Raw genomic sequence first — 19,626 nt, forward strand, 5'->3', positions numbered from 1 at the left:
TCTCAGTTTTTAGTTATTTCAGATATCTGCATTTTCCAATGATACCTAGCCCTCATATATGAAAACTCTATTGACAGTGGGATGGGGAGATCCCCCCTTTCTAGCAAATGTAAGTTACTGCTCAACTCACTCCAGAAAACACAAGATCCCAAACATTTCCATGTTGTGTTTATATACACAAACTCATTAGGCTAAGAAATGTCCCTTTTGACATTCCAATCACCCATAGCACTGGTATTGTTCTTTTTATTTTATTTTTAATTTTTTTAGAAAAAATACTGTAGTATCAAAAACATACTATGTTATGTGAGTTTCAGGTGTACAATAGAGTGACTTGATAATTCTGTACAATAGAGTGACTTGATAATTCTGTACATTAGTTGATGCTTACTTACCATGATAAACATAGTTATCCACTGCATTGTTACAGTATTATTGAACATATTCCCTATGCTGTACTTTACATTTCTGTAACTTATTTATTTTGTAACTGAAAAAAGTTTACCTTTATCTGTTTTTCCCATTCTCCTACGCATTTTCTCTTTGGCAATCACCAGTTTGTTCTCTGTATTTAAGAGGTTGGTTTTTGTTTGTTTTTCAGATTCCACATATAACTGAAATCATATGGTACTATGATTTTTATAGTACTGTCACTCCTCTTAAACTTCACATGTCTTGTCTTTTAAAATCTGTACCACAGGGGGATGGAGAAAGTACCAAACTTGTATCCCATGTAATGTGTGCGTGCGTGTGTGTGTGTGTGTGTGTGTGTGTGTGTGTGTGTAGTGTAGTGTACAGGATAGAGAGGTGGATTCTGTGAATAAGAAAGTGTGAAAGTTGGGAGCTTTGGAGTTAAAAGCTGAAATTCCAGAAGTGGATCCCTGGTTCATACCCATCAGAGACCACATGAGCATCACCTTTAAAGGTTCATACTTCTATTGACAGTCTCTTCTAGTCAATGTAGACTTTTCTAACATATACCTTGGAACTCTTCCAGCCTTTCCCCATCCCACTTCCACAAAGTCACTTCCATATTTGCAGGTATTTGTTACAGCAGTTCCCTACTTTCCAATGCCAAAATGTCCATTAGGTTGCTAGGATTATGTTAACAGAATGCCAGCCACCAGACTGGGTGGCTTAAACAAAAGAAATTTATTTTTTCAGAATTCTGGAAGATGGAAGTTCTAAAATTAAGGTATCAGAAGGTTTGGTTTCTCCTGAAGCTTCTCTTCCTGGCTTGGAGACCGGACGTTCTTGCTGTGTCCTCACATGTTCTTTCCCTATGCAGGTCCATCCTTGTTGTTTCTTCCCATTCTTATAAGGACACCTGACTTATTGATTAGGATTGGATTAGGATTTAATTATAATTTAATTTAAGCTACTTAATTATGATTTAATTTAACCTAATTGCTTCTTTAAAGGATTTTTTAAAGATTTTATTTATATATTTGACAAAGAAAGGTCACATTTAGGAAGAAAAACAGGAAGAGAGAGAGGAAAAGCAGGCTACTTGCTGAGCAGAGAGCCAGATGCAGGACTCAATCCCAGGACCCCAAGAAAAAAAAGTGTATGTGTGTGTGTGTGTGTGTGTGTGTGTGCAGATATAGATAAAGATACAGATATATCTAGATAAATATATTGATACATAGATATAGACAGATATAGATGTAGATATCGATATCACATCTTCTTTATCAATTCATCTGTTGGTAGACAGATATCTAGGTTCTTTCCATAGTTTGGCTATTGTGGACTTCGCTGCTATAAGCATTCGGGTGCACATGCCCCTCCAGATCACTACATTTCTATCATTAGGGTAAATATCCGGTAGTGGGATTGCTGGATCATAGGGTAGCTCTACTTTCAACTTTTTGAGGAAACTCCATACTGTTTTCCAGAGTGGCTGCACTAGCTTGATTTCCCACCAATAGTTTAGGAGGATTCCCCTTTCTCTACATCCTCACCAACACCTATTGTTTCCTGACTGTTTGATTTTAGCCATTCTGACTGGTGTGAGGAGGTATCTCATTGTGGTATTGATTTGGATTTCCCTGGTCCTGAGTGATGTTGAGAACTTTTTCATGTGTCTGTTTTCATGTGTCTGGCCATTTGGAGGTCTTCTTTGCAGAAATGTCTGTTCATGTCCTCTGCCCATTTCTTGAACGGAATATCTGTTCTTTGGGTGTTGAGTTTAATAAGTTCTTTATAGATTTTGGAAACTAGCCCTTTATCTGATATGTAATTTGCAAATGTCTTTTCCCATTTTGTTGGTTGTCTTTTGGCTTTGTTGACTGCTTCCTTTGCTGTGCAAAAGCTTTGGATCTTGATGAACTCCCAATAGTTCATTTTTGCCCTTGCTTCCCTTGCCTTTGACGATGTTCTAGGAAGAAGTAGTTGTGGTTGAGGACAAACAGGTTGCTGCCTGTGTTCTCCTCAAGGATTTTGAGGGATTTTTGTCTCACATTGAGGTCTTTCATCCATTTTGAGTCTATTTTTGTGTGTGGTGTAAGGAAATGGTCCAGTTTCGTTCTTCTGCATGTGGATGTCCAGTTTTCCCAGCACCATTTACTGAAGAGACTCTCTTTTTTCTATTGGACATTCATTCCTGCTTTGTCAAAGATTAGTTGACCATAGACTTGAGAGTCCATTACTGGGCTCTCTACTCTCTTGCATTGATCTGTGTGTGTGTTTTTGTGCCCGTACCATACTATCTTGATGATTACAGCTTTGTAATAAAGCTTGAAGTCTGGAATTGTGATGCCGTCATCTTTGGTTTTCTTTTTCAACATTTCTCTGGCTATTTGGGGTCTTTTCTTGTTCCATATAAATTTTAGGATTATTAGTTCCATTTCTTTGAAAAAAGTTGATGGTACTTTCATAGGGATTCCATTAAATGTGTAGATTGCTCTATGTAGCATAGACATTTTCACAATATTTGTTCTTCCAAGCCATGAACATGAAACATTTTTCTATTTCTTTGTGTCTTCCCCAATTTCTTTCATGAGTACTATATAAATGCAGAGTACTCAGTATTTCTGGGTACAGATACTTTGTCTGTTTGGTTCAATTTATTCCGAGGTATCTTATGGTTTTTGGTGCAATTGTAAGTGGGACTGACTCCTTAATTTCTCTTTCTTCCATCTTGTTGGTATACAGAAATGAAACTGATTTCTGTGCATTGCTTTTATATCCTGACATTTTACTGAATTCCTGTATAAGTTCTAGCAGTTTTAGAGTGAAGTCTTCTGGGTTTTCCACATAAATTATCATGTCATCTGCAAAGAATGAGAGACTTCTTCTTTGCTGATTCGGATGCCTTTATTTCTTTTTGTTGGCTGTTTGGTGAGCTAGAACTTCCACGACATGATAAAGTAGAGGAAATGGACATGTGAAACAGGTGTGCAGAAGAAGCAGAGAAGACAAGTTAAGTTTCACATATACTTTGCTGCTTTCCTATTTTTTTTTTACCTTTTAAAAAAATTTTTAACTTTTTTAATAAACATATGCTGTATTATTAACCCCAGGGGTACAGGTCTGTGAATCACCAAGTTTACACACTTCACAGCACACACCACAGCACATACCCTCCCCAATGTCCATAGCCCAGCCACCCTCTCTCTACCCCTGTCTCCCCAGCAACCCTCAGTTTGTTTTGTGAGATTAAGAGTCTCTTATGGTTTGTCTCCCTCCTGATATCATCTTCTTTCATTTTTTTTCCTACCCCCTAACCTCCCCATGTTGCATCTCCACTTCCTCATATCAGGGAGATCATTTGATAGTTGTCATTCTCCGATTGACTTATTTTGCTAAGCATAATACCCTCTAGTTCCATCCACATCGTCCCAAATGTCAAGATTTCATTTCTTTTGATGGCTGCATAGTATTCCATTGTATATATACACCACATCTTCTTTATCCATTCATCTGTTGATGGACACCTAGGTTCTTTCCATAGTTTGGCTATTGTGGTCACTGCTGCTATAAACATTCAAGTGCACGTGCCCCCTTTGGATCACTACGTTTGAATCTTTAGGGTAAATATCCAGTAGTGCAATTGCTGGGTGGCAGGGTAGCTCTATTTTCAACTTTTTGAGGAACCTCCATGCTGTTTTCTAAAGTGGTTGCACGAGGTCTGCTTTCCTATGTTTTTAATACCACTACATAAGAATTTTTGATCTTTTAATTGAAAAGCACAGGCAAGGTTTAGTGGTTGTGCTAGAAATAAAAATCTTTATTAGAGAAAAAGGAAGCCCTCCAGGAAGCTGCCCACTTTTGAGGTGCATATCTCATGACAGGACTGACTTGAGTGGAGGAGTGGGGGGAAAGAAAGGGTCATCTTCCACTCCTGTTCCAAGAGACCTGAGACAACCAGCTCCTCCCTCGGCCTCCCTCTGTTCCTCGTGGAACAGAGTTCCATGTCTGTGGAACTCAGACTGTTCATCTCTGAAAACCTAGAGTCTTCCCCTTCCCTTTGCATTATTTCCCAGTCCAGAGTACCTGATCCTGAAAGCTGACCTGCCTGTCACCCAGGTGAAATGATTCTGTGTGCTGACAGATCACCCCCTCAGCACAGAGCAGCAAAGAGGCCCTAGTACCTTATGCATCTGACCCTTGGGCATTGTAGGGCTCAAGGTCATCTTCCAGGGCCTTACAGGTACCCACACACCCACCCTGCTGAGCCCCTCTTCCATCCATCACTGTGACACCTGTGGATTCCTGCTAGTTCTGTAGATTCAATCACTGCTCAATAGAGCAGCCAGCCTGGGCCTTGGAGGGGCTGGAGATTACCCATTTCCAGGGGCTTCCATCAGCCATGAGGCCAAGAAGAGTGCTGCCTCTTGGCTCCCCCATGAACACTCCTCTCTCCCAAGTCAGCTCATGTAGTGCCAGTTATTTCCTTCCTGAATTGTGTGGACTTGGAATGCATTTTGTTGAATAACCATCACACTTAATGTTGGAAGTTTACTATTTTTAAAATGTAAAATCAATTAATTAACATAAGATGTCTATATTAAGCAATATTAAATTCCAGCTGTTTTAAAAATATGTTTACATAAAATAAAAGCATTCTGATCCAAGAAAGCTCTTAGATTATTATGGAACAATTACCCTAGGGACTGCCACTGAGGTCATTCTTCCTCTCACAGAACCTTAGTGATGCAGAGTCATCATAGATTGCCTGTTAACCACCTGTCCTTACATTCTTTCAAGGCATTTCTTATCCTATGTTTGGTCATCCCTCTTCCAGGGGTCATGGGAGAAATATAGCCTGAGTTCTTGCATAATGACTTGAATGCCAAGACTTTTATTCTGTATAAATCAGTTTTTCTAGCTATAAAATCCATGGTTCACAGTGTCTTCCCTTCAGTGTCTTTCAATACATTACTCCATTTTCTTGTGGTACAAAATACAGCATTCAGAAATGTGGATTACATTCTCATTTCCTTTCCTTTATATGTCATCTGCTCCTTTTTCCCTAGATGCCCAAGGATTTCCTTTTTTCTTTACATTTTAATTAAATTTTGCATTTCAATTTAAATTCCATTTTTCTCTCAATGATTTTACTAACCCTTCCATTTGTCATTCTGAGTCAGTGCTCAGGGTACTCTGTTAATAAACAGTTTGAAAGAATTTATTGTGTTTACAAAAAATTCTGTATTATGACTGTTAATGTTTTTGTGTCTTTGCTTTAGTTTTCCCAGAGGCATTCCAGATATTCATTTCCTGTCCATAACTTCACATTTTGATATTTTCTCTCAAATCCTGTAGTCTCTTTTTTTAGTTTCTTTTTTAGCATTTTTCTCTTCTCACTTCCCATTCTCATACAACACTGTCTGCTGCCTTTTTTACTACTTTCCATTTCACTTAGGAAGTAATGTTTCGATACGCTGCTGCTTCTTCCCTGAGGTCTGTACTTTCCTCACTGAGTTTTTCTAACTCTAATTTATGGTGTCATTCAATATCCTGTTTCATTTCCCTAATGCCTTTTTCTTCATTTTGGGGAAAAAAAAGCACATGAAAGTAGATGAAGTTTGTCAGGAATTTATGCCTTCATTTTCTTCAGTGGAGCTATTCTGAAGGTACTCCCCTTTCCTCTTAAAGCCCTCTGCCTGGGAGTCCATAGCACTATTTTTCTGTCGCTAAACTTGTTTTCTTGGATTTGTAGAAAGCAGTAGGTTTTTTTTTTTTTTTTAGATTTTTTTTTTTAAGATTTTATTTATTTATTTGACAGAGAGAGATCACAAGTAGGCAGAGAGGCAGGCAGAGAGAGAGAGAGGAGGAAGCAGGCTCCCTGCTGAGCAGAGAGCCCGATGCAGGACTCGATCCCAGGACCCTGAGATCATGACCCAAGCCGAAGGCAATGGCTTAACCCACTGAGCCACCCAGGCGCCCGAAAGCAGTAGGTCTTAAGCAGACCTCTAGATTCACAGAGCTCTCTCTCTCCTATTGTTGCTCTGAAATGCTCAAACCCATGACAGCTCAGTTCTGGAGATTTTCTAGATGTATCCCCCTACCCCTCATTCATTGGGGTCTGCTCTCTCACTACTTCTACTGCAACTGTCCTTCACCATTTTGGTTCTGTTCTTTAATATAGTGAGCAGCCTATATAACTTAGAAGGGACAACTGCCTTCATCTTCCCAATCTATAGCCACTCTTTTACATGGTTATCTATTTTCAGATTCATTTAACATTAAAGCGATTGTCAAATATGTACATGTGTTTAAATTATTTCATTCTAGAATTTCTTCTAGGCTTATTTTTAATAAGTAACTTATTCTTATACATACTAATTTTTAGTTTTTTTAATTTATTCTAGTTGTGGATTTTCTTTGCTTTTTTTTTTTAATTTATTTTTTATTTATTTTCAGCATAGCAGTATTCATTGTTTTTGTACCACACCCAGTACTCCATGCAATCCATGCCCCAATACCCCCACCTGGTTCCCCCAGCCTCCCACCACCCCCCACTTAAAACCCCTCAGATTGTTTTTCAGAGTCCATAGTCTCTCATGGTTCACCTCCCCTTCCAATTTCCCCCAACTCCCTTCTCCTCTCTATTCCCCCATGTCCTCCATGCTATTTGTTATGCTCCTCAAATAAGGGAAACCATATGATAATTGACTCTCTCTGCTTGACTTATTTCACTCAGCATAATCTCCTCTAGTCCCATCCATGTTGCTACAAAAGTTGGGTATTCATCCTGTTTGATGGAGGCATCATAACTACATAGTGTATATGGACCACATCCGTTGAAGGCCAAAATCAGCAAGACAGGAAACAACATGGGTTGGAGGGGATGTGGAGAAAGGGGAACCCTCTTCCACTGTTGGTGGGAATGCAAGTTGGTGCAGCCTCTTTGGAGAACAGTGTGGATATTCCTCAAGAAATTAAAAATAGAACTTCCTTATGACCCCGTAATTGCACTCCTGGGTATTTACCCCAAAGATACAGATGTAGTGAAAAGAAGGGCCATCTGTACCCCAATGTTTATAGCAGCAATGGCCGTGGTTGCCAAACTGTGGAAAGAACCAAGATGCTTTTTCTTTTTTTATATTTAAGTCTTTTGATTTTAGAGTTATCAATTACATTTCATTTATTTTATTTTAAAAGGTAGAGTAGATCAACTAATTTAGTTAATACAATCTTCTCTGCTAGGCTTAAAAAAAAAAAAAAAAAAGAGCGGGGGAAGATCCCAGGACAAAGAAGAAGCTTACGCTCTTAGGCAATCTTCCCTGTCATCCTGAGTCAGCAGGTAGATGCTCCATGATATGGGGAAAGGAGGTGGTAGATTCAGGTCATCTTTGCTTTCTAAATTGAGTATTAGATAATTGCATTACAGGCTAGGGGAAAGACAGGTGGGGTTCTAGTATTTTCATTGCACCACCCAAGGGAGAGCCTCCTCCAGAGTAGGGCCTCAGTGGTAGAAAGCCTCAGTGGTAGAAAGAACCCTATCTCTTGGCCACACTTGCCAGGACCTTCCCCTTGACAACAGGCAGCCAGGGTCAAGGATGAGAAAGACTGTCATCCTGCCTCTCCCAAGAGGATGCTGTAACCCTTGAATTGGGAGACAAAGAGCCCTGTGTCCTTGGCTGCAGCCATCTGGAGTGGACTTTGTTTCATATTGAGCTGGGGATGGGGAATGGAGGAAGAAGGTTGTGATTCAAGTGTCACAGACTCCTACCGTTCTTACTAAGTAGGTTTTCTTGAATACGTTTTCTTCATTTGCTATATGTACATAGGGCCATTTGTGGGCCCTCCCTCTTATTTAAAAAAAAATCATCTTCACCACTTTCACTGGACAGTTGGTCAAGAGACCCATGATGGAAATGATAGTCCTAGCTGTTAGTTTTGAGATCGTTTGTTATTCAGTAAATGAAAGTGAATGTAATTGCAATGAGTAGAGATATTTAAAAACTAACAGACATAAGGAAATGATTAGAGGTCTATGAAAAGTTTGGCATTTACAAAGTCTAAAATCTTTGTCCATTTCTGCTTTCTCTTGTATTTACTGCTTCTTATTTCATGAGCTTTGCTTCCTTTCTTTTTGACCATATGCTGGTTTTTATTCTTGGCAAAACTAACTACAGTAATTTCCTTATACCAAGAATGACTGTACCCTCTTTTAGAGCAGCTCAGCATTTGTGTCTGCCATGAGGCTGGAGCCCTATCAGTCACAGACCACCTCAAACCACATTCATAGCTTGATGCTGGTTGACAGATCCCTAGCTAGTCAGACTGCAAGGGCACATCGGCCTATTCCTTTGCTGTACAACTCCTTCCATGCAGGCTCCTGAGTTTGAAGAGAACAGTGTGTTTTATCTTGTCAGGCTCCTTGGGGTCCCAGAGAAATACGTGCAGAATTCCCCATAAATTTCTTGTGATGGTTAATATTGTATATTGACTTGGTTGATATCATTGTGTCCATATATTTTGTCCAGCATTATTCCCAGATATTTCTGTGAGAGAGTGTTTTTTGGATGTGATTAATACTTGAAACAATGGACTTGGAGTAAAACATAGGACTTTCCATTATGTGGGTGGGCCTCGCCTCATCAGTCAAAGGACTAACTGCCCCTGAGGAATACGGTTATTATCCCAGCAGACCGCTCCAAACTTGAACTGCAATATTTTCTCTTCCTAGGTCTCCAGCCTAAGGACATTTGGACTTTGTGTTAAAATTCCTGTGGGATTTTAACTTATGGAGGTGACTGTGTGATGACACAAAGATGCAAATGGGATTGAGGTATTTTTGTTATTTGCATTTCCCCAGAAAAGGGGGCGTGCCACTTCACACAGGAATCTGGTCAGGAAACAGAAGTGGGAGTGAGGTGAAAGCAGAGCCCAGAGACTTTCCAGGGGTTTCCATGGACAAAGCAAGGCAGAGCAGGGGAAACAGTCTAGGACTGGCCAGTTTGAATAATGTCAAGCATCTTTATGTATAGGGTGGCCTTCAGTTGTCTGACTCCTACCTTTGCTGTGATTTAGAATGAGATAACTATTGGTTTTAGTTTGTGAGAGTGAGATAAAGGAAGTGTTGAGGTAGGGCCTTGGGATTGGTTGGGTTGGATATAAAAGGTATGTAACCAGGTGATTATTATCTCCATGAATAGAACAACTTCTCCTGGCTTCCTTACCTTCTCCTTTTCTCCAGAAAGATGTCTCATCACCATAAAAAACAGAAAACGAAAAACATGATTAATATAGCCTTGAATTGCAATATTAGCTCTTCCAGGGTCTGAGCCTGCCAGCCCAACTTGCAGATTTTGGATTGCTACTCTCTATAATCATGAGCCAATTCCTTAATATAAAACTCATTCTCTCTCTCTCTCTCTCTCTCTCTTTCTCCCTACCTCCCTATAGATATATAGATATAGACATAGATACAGATGCTATATATTTACTTTTAGACACCCAATTGGTTCTCTGGAGAACTCTGACTAATACAGCTACCTTCCTGTGGCCTTTGCAGATGTCTATTGAGGCCAGGAATATCCTTGCAGCAAAAACAACTTTGGGAATCAGATACTCTGATTTTATTTCAAGTGCAGGCTTTCTCAGCATTTGGCCTTCTACATTCTTCCTCTCTTTCTTCCTCTGCAATTCCTTTATATAGACTTTTTTTTAAGGGTTTTTTTAAAATTGTTGTTTGTTTGTTTGTTTTGTCTTGTGTGTATTTATTTAAATTCTGGTTACTGAAAGTACAGTGTACTATTAGTTCCAGGTGTACAGTAGATTCAACACTTCAATACAACACCCTGTGGTCATCAAACTGATGCCATCTTTAAACCATCATCTATTGAACTCATGACCCACCTGTCCTCTGGTACCATTGTATAATGGTTTGCTTGTTCTCTGTAATTTTGTTTGCTCTCTATAATTGAGAGTTGGCTTTTAGGTTTGCCCTTCTATGCAAGTTTTTTTTTAATGTTTTAATTTTTTTATTTTTTATAAACATATATTTTTATCCCCAGGGGTACAAGTCTGTGAATCACCAGGTTTACACACTTCACAGCACTCACCAAAGCACATACCCTCCCCTATGTCCATAATCCCACCCCTCCCCCCAGCAACCCTGTTTTATTTATTTATTTATTTATTTATTTGTTTGTTTGTTTGTTTTTGCTTAATCTCTATGCTTAATGTGTTTCTCAAACTCACAACCCCAAGATAAAAAGTTGTATACTCCACTAACTGAGCCAGCCAGGTGCCCCATGGAGATTATTTTAATGAATCCTCTTAATTTCTTTTCTTTTTTTAAGTATCAGAGTGGAATCTAGTAATTTCTACCCACCCACCCATAGCAGATACCTCCTGTCTGTCTCTAAAGACACAGTCTCCACCCATCCCACCCATTCTGTCGTGTGGAAGTGGTAGATAGAAAGGTCTGACAGTTATCTATGCTCTCTGGCTGTGAGTTCAGCCAGTGGGGAGCCCCAACGGAAGATCTGAGGAAGGGGTTAGAGTGGCCCCATTTTATTTCCATGAAAACCCTATTTGTGGGGCTTCCTCAGTCAGTTGTGTCTGTCAGCTGCTAATCTCTACTTCTCATTTTCCTTCCACTGTTCATTAGGATTAGCAGTGGTAGGGGAGGTTGGGACAGTGAGGAAGGGGGTGAAAAGGGCATGGGAGACATGACAAAAGCTCTGTTGATGCTCTTTATGCCAGGCTCCTGCACCAGCTTCCACTTCTCTGTATCCCCAACCATATCTCGCTAATTAGATCTTCGGTACAGAAATTGCACAAATGGTCCTACCATAAGTTTGCCAGCTCCAAAGTCAATACTTCTGTTATGTCCACAGAAAGTACCAATTGCACACCTCTTTGATCTGTTTTTATCCTATTATTTACCCTATCTGTGTGCAATCTAATTCAACCATTCTATTTTTCATATGCAATATTTTGACTTGGTTCTTTCCTCTAGTTTAATTGGGTCTTATTGCTACTGATATTTTCCTATATCCAGAAGGATACATTTATTTTGTTTATTAATTTTCTGGAGTCTGTCTACTCCAATAATTCTATTTCAATTGATATTTAACATTCATTCTGTTGGATTTCTTATGTGGTCATCGTACATCCCAGGTGTATAGTAATTCTTGCATGTGTGCTCATATTCCCCATGGGTTAGCAGCTATTCTGTCACTGGTACTGTGCACTGGAGAAGGACAGAAGTCCTGATGAGTCCAGAGGGGAGTGAAGGTGATCCCAGAGCAGATGGACTCAGGCACCACAAAGCCAGTCTTCACCTCTCCTCCTTACTGCCACCTGCCACTCATCTCCTATGGCAAGTGACTCAACTTTAAAGGTCTTAGAAGAAATCACAGAGGAAAGACCAAGTCTCTTCAGGTAGTACTCGCCCTGCAAGAGGGGGTTGAATGGAGGCACAGGGGTCACACAGGTGGCTGTTTGGACCTACACGCTAGTTGACATGGCCACCCTGCAACATACTGGCACCTGAAAAATATTAGGAAGCATTTGTCACAGAGAGCAGAGTAGTTGAAAAGACTTCTTCAAGCCCATCCTCTTGCTGCCCTACCCTCTTCCCCCAACTACAGGCCACTTCAGGATTGCCTTTAGTTCCACCAGGTTTCCTCAATGACTCTACATTTTCTTCTGACCTCCTCTTCTCACCCACCATTTCTCTGGAGATGTGAGCCAGCAGCCCATGGGGAGCTCCTGATGGCAGGCCTGGTGAAAACCACTGCAGTGGCACTCTCAGCCTGTCCCCCAGGTGGAGACTCACAGGCCCTGTAGACCTGCTCTGCACCATGACATCAGTCTTGTTACTTAGGATCTTTCCTTGCCACTGACCAGGGCTACATTTGGGACAGTCAGCCCACACCTCTCATTATACTTCTCACAGGTAGCCAAAGAAAGGGAAACACACAGGGCCTTGAGGTGCCTGAGAATGGCCTGCATTAGAGGGAAGACCTCTAAGCATCTTGAGGAGATCTGGGTTGGAATTTGTGTTCTACTATTTACTACCCACATGATGTCAGACAAGTTAATTGACCACACTAAGCCTCAGGTTCAGATCTGAAAAAGACATCAGTCCTGGATAAAAATACGGAGCATTGACGCTTGCCGTGGGTAACAGAGTACTGTGCTGAGGTGGAGCTGTGCTCTGGAAGATCTGCAGAGTGGGCGGGAAATAAATTTGAATCTATGAGTTAGGGCATTCCAACACTTCATGGAGGAACAAGTAGTCACACCACTCCATGCTTCACACAGAAACATACCTATTGACAGACAAAACAGAAGTCTCTATTTGAGAGAAATCCAATACAGAGTTGAGGAATGTGGCTGTTCCAGGGGCAGCAGGTGGCTAGTGCTCCAAATCTGAGCTAAGTGCTGACTCCTACCTCAGGGCTCAGCAACCCGAGGCATGGAGCCCCATAACTGCGTCTACTTGCAGGGAGGGAATTTTTATTTTTTATTTTTTGGCTCACTTCCAGATACTGCTGAGCTGGGAAGGAGTAGCAGAGGCCTTACTCCAGTAAGATGCTGGTGATCATGTGCCTGTGACTTAACCTGTTCTCACCGGCTGGTGAGAGTCTAGTGTGGGACAAGAGTGGAAGGAATTTGCACAGAACACCTGATGGCACATTGAATCAGTGGGTCTGCGGTGGTTGGAGGATGCTCCCTGATCAGCAAGTATTCAGGTTGTTGGCCTTTGGTTGTGAGACCCTGCTGAGCTTTCTGCTAAGTAGTTAATAAGTTTATGTGACCCAGGTATGTTTGTAGGGGGCAGCTCAGGTCATGACTTTGGGCTCAGGGTCAACCAAACCACAAGTTATGTCAGATTCCCAGGGGTGGTAGGCTGGGCCTTGAGAGACTAGGAAAAGACAGAGCTGTGGGTACAAGGGGAATGGACTGAGGACTAAATTATGAAGGTTTGAGTAGAGCTCTGGAGAGAAGCTGACCTGAGAATTTATACCTTAACCTGTGGCCAGGGCCCTTCACAATCTACTTCAAAGGAGCAGAGACTCTCAGTGCTGGAATTAAACAGCAGGGCACATCAAACTATACACCTTCATTTAGGAGAGAAGACTTGGCTTCCTTCTAATACATAAGAGGGGGAATGTTGGATGATATGGTCATTCTTTTTTTTAAAGATTTTATTTATTTATTTATTTAAGAGAGAGACAGTGAGAGAGAGCATGCGAGAGGAGAAAGTCAGAGGGAGAAGCACACTCCCCATGGAGCTGGGAGCCCAATGCGGGACTCGATCCTGAGACTCTGGGATCATGACCTGAGCCGAAGGCAGTTGCCTAATCAACTGAGCCATCCAGATGCCCATGATTTGGTCTTTCTATTTCTAATTTTTTCAAAGTATTTTCTACCCCCAATGTGGGGCTCAACCTCTTGAACCTGAGATGAAGAATCACTATTCTAACTGAGCCAGCCAGGTGCTCCATGTGGATTTTTTGGTTTTTTTTTTTTTTTTTTTTTTTTTTTTGAGAAAACTTGATACTATTCTCCATAGTGGCTGCATACATTTATAGTCCCACCAACAGAGCACAGTTCCCTTTCCTCCACAGTTTGGCCAATGCTTGCTATTTCTGGTCTTCTGGATATTAACCATTCTGACAAGTGTTAGGTGACATCACTTTGGCCTTTCATTTGCATTTCCCTGGTGACGAGTAATGGTAAACATCTCTTCTTGTATTTGTTGGCTCTCTGTTGTGTTTTCTTTGGAAAAATATTCTGAACTCTGCTGATTTTGTAACTGCTATTTGTTTTTGAGTTACTGGGTTGTATGAGTTCTTTAATATTTTGGATATGAAACCTTTGTCAGTTAGGTAGTTTGCAAGTATTTTCCCTTTTCAGTATGTTTTCTTTTTGATGTGTTGATGATTGGACATTTCCTTTGCTGTGCAGAGGCTTTTAGTTTGATGTAGTCCCAGCTGTTTATTTTTTTATTATGCCCTTTGCTTCTGATAGCAAATTACAAATATCAGAGTCAAGAATGATCTCGGGTGCCTGGGTGGCTCAGGTGGTTAAGAAACTTCCTTGAGCTCATCATGATACTGGAGTCCCAGGATCGAGTTCCCTATTGGGCTCCCTGTTCAGTGGGGAGTCTGCTTCTAGTTCTTACCCTCTACCCTCTCATACTTTCTTTCTTTCGCATTATCTCTCTCAAATAAATAAATGCAATATTTTTAAAAAAAAAGAATGATTTCAAGAAACATTCTTCCAAAAAAATTGGGTTAATAGGGTTAAATGAATAGATCTAACACCTCTGTGCTCCATAGTTTTAAAAGGTTCTTGACTGGTTCAGTCAGCAAAGCATCTATCTCTTAATCTCAGAATCTTGAGTTCAAATTTTGGTCTTGGAGATTATTTTTTTTAAAAAGTGGGGGTGTTAATAACATTCTGTCTGGTTTTCATCTAGGTATTTTATGGGTGTCGCTGTTTTGTTGAAGTCTTTGTCGCATGTTGACTCGGTTGTTGTGAATGGGGTTGGATAGACATTCAGTTGCATTGCTTTACTTGAGGTTGCCCAGTGTTTCCAAAGCCACTTATTGTGGAGACAGCTGCTTCCCTATTTTATATTCTTGGAGCTGTTGTTGGAAATGAATTGACTACATATGTGTCAGTTTCTTCCTGGGATTTGTACTATGTTCCATTCATCTGTGTGTCTGTCTGTATATCAATACTATACCATTTTGATTTCTACAGCTTTGTAATACACATTGAATTCAGAGAGCATGACACCTCCAGTTTTGTTCTTTCTCCAGATGGCTCTGGCTATTCAAGGCCTTCCATGGTATTACTCACTTTGTATGATTGCTATTCTTATTTCTGGAAATGCCATTAAATGCTGATGGGGGTTGAACTGAACGTTTAGGTTGCTTTTTGCAGGGTGTACTTTTGAATTACATATATTCTTGAGATCCATTAGTACGGGATGTCTAAAGACTTCATTCTATATTCTTCAAATTCTTTTTAGGTAGGTAACGTCAAAACAAATAAAATCCTTGCACAGAAATATCCCAAGGAGAAAACCATCAGCCAAGAAACACATGAAAAGGTTCCTAAAATCCTCAGTGATTCCAAAAGAGCAAAGGAAAACACAATATGTTAGTGTGAACCCAGAGGAGGCAGACCCCAAAGAGTGTTGCTTCATCCAACGGATTGAATCATGAAAAACGAATTTAGTCATGGAGTGGGGCACCTGGGTGGCTGCTTTCTGCTGGGGTACTGATGCCAGGGTCTTGGGATCAAGCCCTGCCTGGGGCTCTCTGCTCAACAGGAAGCCTGCTTCTCCCTCTCCCACTTCCACTGCTTGGACTCCCTCTCCACCTGGGCTCCCTCTGTCACTGTCTCTGTCTTTCTGTCAAATGCGTCCATCAATCAAGCAATTCCTTCCATTCAAGAAGTAAAAATCAAATGTTGACGCATGGGGTCCTCATGAACGACAAGAATATGGAGGGTTGTTTGATGATTTTTTTTAAGGTTTTCTTTCTTCCTTTGACAGACAGAGAGTAGAAGGAAAGAGAGAGACAGGCAGAGAGAGAGAGGGGCAAACAGGCTCCCTGCTAAGGAAAGAGCCAGATGCAGGGCAGGGTCGGCAGGCTGGTGCCTAGCCAAGTGCAGCATGAAGCCCTGCAGCAGCTCCAACAGTCCCATGGGGATTTCCTTGCAGGTGTTGCCTGCCCCTCCCCCGCAGGGGGCGCCTGGGCCTCGCCCTTGCCTCCTCCCAGGACTGATTGTGGCCCCGCCCCCACCATCCCACACAGCGTGGTCAGAGAGCGCTGGAGGTGTTCCTGGAGGTTTGTGCCAGGCTCTGGAGGCTCAGCTGCTTCCTGTGGCGGTGGCGGCCATGGCTGAGAGAGCCCAGCCCTGGGAGGTCGGGCAGCATCCCGGGCACCTCCCACTGGCCCCGGGCCGGTCACTTTTCTCCCCACCCCTCCCCCTCTCAACCATTGTTCATTTCTGTGAAGTGTTTTCCTAGTGTGTTTTGGGGCAAGAGCACTCTTGAGTGGGGGAGGGGGCAAGGGCAAGACCCAAAGAGAGACCTAGTGGACTCTGCCCTGAGCCCAGAGCTAGCCTCAGGGCTCAATCTCAAGAGCCTGAGATCACCACCTGAGCCAGAACCAAGAGTTGGGCACTTGACTGAGGGTGCCAACCAGGTGCTCCGCAGCTGTTGTTGACCAGTATCTGGAGATAGGCGCCTGCGTGGCTCTGTTAATTCAGCGACTGCCTTGGGTTCAGGTCATGACCCCGGACTGGCAGGATCTCGTCCCTCCTCAGGCTCCCAGCTCCTTGGGGAGTTGGATTCTCCCACTGACCTTCTCCTCTCTCATACTCTCTCTCCACTCATTCTCTCTCAAGGAAAGAAAGACAAGCTTTCCACTAATTAGTCTTGAGCCTTCTTTGATGGGATTGAATGTGGTTGATCTCCATGAGTTTTCTCATCGCATGCAGAACCTTGAGGATAGTCATGTCTTTCTAAAAGGATCCTTTGTTGTTCTGAAATGTCTTCTTTCTCTGTTCATTGATCGGGTGTCTTTCCATTGTCCCTTCTCAAGACCTGGGAAAAGCAGCCTTTGAGGATTCGTTTGGGTAAGCTCTAGCCCTTTTCATCCTTTTTCTTTCCACAAAATCTATACTAGCCTCTGCATCCTTCTATGTAGAGTGTATTTTTCACTGACCTATTGAGGTCTTTTCTTTCAATAGAATTTCAGTCGTTCACTCTGAAGGTCATTGTTGAAATGTTAAAGTTGACGTCTACAACCTCACTAAGCATATTTTCTTTTTCCCATCTATTCCTTCTTCCCTTTCCCTTTGGAACTGCCTTCCTTTCAATGACCTGAGTCCTTTGGAGGCTACTCTCTGCCTTCTTTTACTGGCGGTCACACAGGCAGTGAGAGATTAGGAGGTAATTCTGACCCTTTTTTAAATTGTTCTCCTCCTTGTTTAGGGTATCTGTAGAGTCAGCTTTCTTGGAGGGATCATTTCATCCCGCTCTGAACGCATGCTCCTTCACGCGTCTCTACTGAATATTCTGACTTAGCCAGAAGAACTCTTCCTTCCAATGACCTCTAGCCTTGTAGGAGTCTTGGCAACCATCTGGTTCCATTGCCTTGACTCTCTGTTAGAACCTGGAGCATTTTCTTAGACACACACTGCTTCCTCTGGAGCGAGGACTCAAGAGGACTCCAGTGTGTATTTCCAAGAGCTTGTTTTCTACTTGACTTGCTTCTCTCTGGAACCCATGGCCTTTCCATCACTCCAGCCTTCCTGAATTCCAATCTCTCTTTCCTCACAGCAGGGAGATTCCCATCATTTCCCCCACACCACTCCCCGCGTCCATGGGTGTTGTCCTAACCCCGGTCCCCCTTTCCCTGCCTCTGGCTCCTGAGCCCCCTCCAACACTGCCCTGCACTGCCAGCAGCCCCCCAAGGCCGTCTGAGGTGCGGGTGGGCCTTGTGGCGTGGAGGCAGAAAGGCTGGGTTGTGGCTGGCCGCCTGTGCAGTAGGCTGCCCTTTTGGGGCCAGGGGCCCGTGATGCTGGGGCTGGGGTGGCCAGGGGTCAGGGGGTCAGGGGCGTGATGGGACCGGGCTCAGGGGCTGAGGCATTCAGTGACTGTAGGGAGGCCATCACTTTGGCCAGGGCGCAGAGCGGTGGCGGTCAAGGGAGAGGGAGGGAGGCCGAAGGGGGAGAGAAAAGAGGAAGGCCAAAGACAAGCGTTTGGGGGCAGAAAAAAAAAAAAGCCTACAGCACCCGGTATTCCCAGGCAGTCTCCCATCCAAGTACTAACCAGGACCGACCCTGCTTAACTTCCGAGATCAGACAGGATCGGGTGTGTTCAGGGTGGTATGGCCATAGACACCTACCCTGGCAGCTGGCCACCCCAAGAGCCTGCTGTGCGCTTCCCGGGCCCCCGCGCGCGCCATGGCTCCCCATGGCTCCCCACTCCGCCTGCCCTGGGCCCAGCTCCTGCCTCCCAGCCCGCCCACCGAGGGGCCCAGAGGCCTGTGGCACCAGGGCTTTGCCAAAGTCCGTCCGGGCACTCTCCCAAACCGGGACTCCCCAGCCCCGCCGCCGCGTGCCTCCCCAGGTGGCAACCGGGTGTGTCCTCGGGGGTGCACGCGGTGTGCTCAGTGCCCACCCAGCGCCCGCCCAGCTTGCCACCTGGCCTTCCCTCCTCTCCTCTCCTCTGCTCTCCTCTCCTCTGCTCTCTTCTGCTCCACTCTCCTCTGCTCTCCTCTGTTCTCTTCTCCTTGTTCTGCTCTGCTCTGCTCGGCTCTCTCCTCCTCTCTAACCCGCCTGGCTTCCAGCCCACCGAGGACAGGGACATTGTCACATCCCAGTCCAGAAGCTGCAGCCCCGCCCTTTAAACCCAAGGCAGTCTCCCTGGCTCTGAGCTAGTTTAGGAGAGAGGTGGGCCCTAGTGACAAAAGACGCTCCTGGAGAGGAGTGCTCTACAGAACCGCATCCTGCACCAGGCACTTTGCCTAGCCCTCCAGCCAGCCTGGGAGGCGGTAGCTCGTGGAGGGATGCGTCCTTGACTGGATTCCTCCTCATGGGTTCACACAGCGCACCTCCCAGATGCTATCACACAGGCATCGCACTGGCCGTCCCTCTTTATGAGCTACTTTCGTGGAAACGGCTTTGCTGACAGGAAGGCGTCTTAGCGTTTCTTGCAGAGGGCTCTTGGCATCGGCTTCTTAACCTAAGCTTGGAAGCCAGGGAGGGGGCTTGGTCTTAAGGCCCAGGGGCGACACTGGAGTGAAGATTGGGGACCTTGAAGCAGCCTCTGTCCGCAAGACGCAGGTGTTGCCAAAGTGTGTGGGACAGCTCGGGGAACGTGTTTGGTGCTTCCTGGTGAGTGCGAAACACGTCTGTGGCGAAGGGGCCTTTTGGCTCTGACAGCAGCAGCGAGAGATGGTGCAGCCACACACATGGGCTCGCGCGGGAACACCCGTGTAGTGCACAGTGCTTATGGGGCAAGAGGAAATTGGAAAGCACCTCACCTAGGACGCCGAGGTGTGTGCAGAAGGTTCGTTCAATGAACGCCTGGTTGCCCCAGGAGGGGCAGCACGCTGCCATGCACTCCACTCTTAGGAACAACAGGGCGGGGAAAGCCACCATTCGTCTAGCATCGTTCTGGAAGCC

The 19,626-nt window shown here is 43.7% G+C and overlaps 1 non-coding gene across 1 annotated transcript; it reads right to left on the reverse strand.

Moving 5' to 3' along the window:
* Positions 1 to 18,219: 18,219 nt before the first annotated feature.
* LOC132008338 (5S ribosomal RNA) lies at positions 18,220 to 18,338 on the reverse strand. Its single transcript, XR_009401607.1, has one exon. It is a non-coding gene; the product is annotated as a 5S ribosomal RNA (ribosomal RNA).
* Between the last annotated feature and the right edge of the window lie 1,288 nt (positions 18,339 to 19,626).

This window comes from Mustela nigripes, unplaced genomic scaffold, assembly GCF_022355385.1.
Source record: "Mustela nigripes isolate SB6536 unplaced genomic scaffold, MUSNIG.SB6536 HiC_scaffold_111, whole genome shotgun sequence".
Taxonomy (NCBI): domain Eukaryota; kingdom Metazoa; phylum Chordata; class Mammalia; order Carnivora; family Mustelidae; genus Mustela; species Mustela nigripes.